Genomic DNA, 3,319 nt, shown 5'->3' on the forward strand with positions numbered 1-3,319 from the left:
GTTTTTTTCCAAAAAAAAAAAAAAAAAAAAAGGAAAGAAACCCAAGAAAAGATTGTTGGGAAATAATACTACATTGTTTCTAAGAATAGAAATTAAAAGCTTTTTGACACCATATCTTTATAATTATTCACTATAATTAAAGTGAATTCACTATAATTTTGATAATTTTGAAACTAATCATTGAATAAGTGATGGATGTACCGTCAATTGTAAACAACCTAAAAACCCCATCAACCACGCTGCAGTCAATTAAACTGTTGTGCATAAATGCAGCAAGACTTTCCAATGCTTTATTCTCAGACTATTCATGAGCGTAATAGACCGTGCTATTTCAATGCAAAATGCAGTCAGCTCTTTATTATCCTCACTAATGGTGCAGATAATCCAAAGTGTTAGATAATCCCCAAACCATTTATTGTGGCATAGAAATAGACCTTTTAAGGTTAAAAAAAATCCTTTTTAAAATTGGAGTTGATTTATCCACTGAGAGTTAGACACATCTGAGACCCTTCTGCCCTTGCATCCAGCAGACAGGGATGAAGTTTCTCCTAGCTCTGTATTAATACTACAACTTTTAGTCTATTATTTTTATTCAATGAGGCATTATTTTGCAACACTTATATAGAATGTGTGATTGACTGACTGATTGATTTTACTTAAGTTTCTAAATAAGAGGTAGGTATACTTTTTTTTTTTCATAAATGTAATGGATTCAAATTTGTTCTAGAACCTGTTATCATGCCCTTGAACTAAATAAAAACTTTTGAATTGGGGTTTGAGAAAAAAATATTACATTCATTCTTTCACCTCCAGTCTTCCATAATACTCTTCTCTATGTTATATAATATTTCCCTTTACCTAATTGGCACCCAGTAAATGTGCATTATTATTCAAAATTGAACAGCAGGATAAGTTTTCATTGTAAGAATCCCTCCTTTACAGAGCCACAACTGAGAAGGGTGTTACAAATTCTTTTATAAGAAAAGTTAACTGAGAAAACTAGGGCACAAAGAGATGAATTAACTTGCTAAAGGTCAAGAAAAGAGAAATAATAAGTACTTTTTTTTCTTTAATGTGCCATTTTAGTCAAAGGAATGCTAGAATGTTCTGCATAATGTTAGATAATTCCAGCCAATTTCTACTTAAGTTTGAATTTAATTTAACTCTAGGATCCTTCTTCTCTTATGTGTTCTTCTTAAGAATGGTAAATTCTGGCTGAAAATTTGCTTGGCCTTTTCAAGCATTATTTTGTTTCCCTGAACAGAAACTCATGGACTATAGGAGAAGACTCTTTCAGAAGTGTACTTGATAACTGAGGTATATTAGCTGGAGATTTCACATTAATTAAGGGAAATCACAGTAAAAAATTTTATCATTTTCTAGAGAGCATATATTTCTCATTTAGCTTTCTTGTGACCACAGAAAAATATGTATTGAAAATTACATTTTCCATTTAATTATACCTAAGTGTTATGCCCAGTTGAATGCTAAGTCTATTCTGTAATCAGAGAGAGAACAATTAGAAATTGTTGTGTATAATTACTCAATTTAATATTTATTGCATACCAATGCTTAAAAAAGGGAGCTTCAAATGGGTCACTATTAAAATGAGGCTTAAGGTATTTAAAATGACCACATGCTAAAGAAAAGTGACACTGATATTTAGGAAACTCATTAATATTAACTAATAATGATGTTTTAATCGTGAAAGATGTGCATAAGAAATAAAATTTACTTTTTACTAATAATTTTATTATTGCTCAATTTTATACCAAACTCAATTCCAAATAAAACCACCAACACAATATTTAAATTGTAAGGAAACAATATTTTAAACCACTCAATGAATGACCTTTATAAACTGGCCACTAACCTCGCTAGACAAGCAAATATCTTCTGTTCTCTTTTTATAAAAGAAGTTCTCCTTTTTGCTAAATATGGTAGGAAAATGGGAACATATCCCTTTAAAACACTCCCTACTGCCACCTCATGGTCAAACATGTGACACCTATTAGGTGAACAACAGGAAATCATCAGTATATGACCATTTTTGAATTAAGGAAGCTTGACAGTCTATTCTAGTTGAGAATATGGTAAAGGTCATTTCAAAATTGTAAGATTATATATAAGATTATTACTTTCTAGTAATGAATGTCATCAATAATTATGAATAGCATTTATTGAGAATTTATCAAATTCTGGGAATTTTTGCATTAACTATCTCTCTTCATGTACCACTCTCTAGTGGGTAAATACTATTATTGTCTTTATTTTACTAACCAAGAGAATTGACTTTCAGAGAGTTTAAATAACTTGACCTAGAGTATAAGCTATAATTAAGAATCAGTGTAAGTCTTTTAACTTATGTTATTTTTTTGTTATGATATTGAAACATTTTCTATATTTCTCCTGTAAATGAGGAGCCATGGTTCACAGTCATGGTAACCGATATTTTATTTTATATATAAAATGGAGGGAAAAAAGAAAACATTCTTCCCAAGACATGGAAGTCCCCAGAAGGTTTTCCCTCCTTTGGAAGAGCAGGACTTAATATTTGCAGGGAAAGACTCTCCCTTTGTTATGTAGGTACTGCTTCTGATTGGAATTAGCAGGCACCTAAGGCTAGGTCACTGTAAAAAAAAATACTCAGAAAAGTGAACTTCATTATTTTCGTTGAGAGAGTTAGGGCATTTCTAGGAGGGATTAATGACCAAGACCATCAGAAATAAGGGAGAGAAGCACTGTTTATCGAAGAAGAGCAGTAAAAGAGAAACTGGAGGTAGGGGGAAGCATCCATAAGGGGCAAGCTCCCAAATGCCTAGAAAACATTCTGGTCACTCCTAAAGGCCTAGATGCTAAGGAAGTGCCTTTCTATGACAGAAAAGAGCTCTGGGACCAAAAGTCAGTTCGCTTTTTAAAGTAATGCTCTAAATTTTATCTAGATCCTTTGTCATTCCCATTCAAGACAAGTGGCTGAGGAAGTGTTCTAAACATTGCTGGGGTTGACCTACCTGATTATCATTTAATACACATCTAACTTCATCTGTATTTCAGGCTACCAGGGGGCAGAGGATCTACTACAGTATTGATATTATTTACTAAGAGGATGTATAAAAATAATCTCTTCTGAAAGACAACTAGGGAAAAGGGGAAAATGAGTAAAAAGAGGATTTACATAAAACTATTCACTCCCAGTGACTATTTATGTACTTTCTCTTATAGTATTAATTCTCTTAAGAGCCAAACTTTCAGATAGATTTGTGTTAATTTAAATTTGCTTTATCTACCTGCTCACCTCCCATTCATTGTACCACCCTTG

Source organism: Crocuta crocuta, unplaced genomic scaffold, assembly GCF_008692635.1.
Source record: "Crocuta crocuta isolate KB4526 unplaced genomic scaffold, BGI_CrCroc_1.0 scaffold131, whole genome shotgun sequence".
NCBI classification, from domain to species: Eukaryota; Metazoa; Chordata; class Mammalia; order Carnivora; family Hyaenidae; genus Crocuta; species Crocuta crocuta.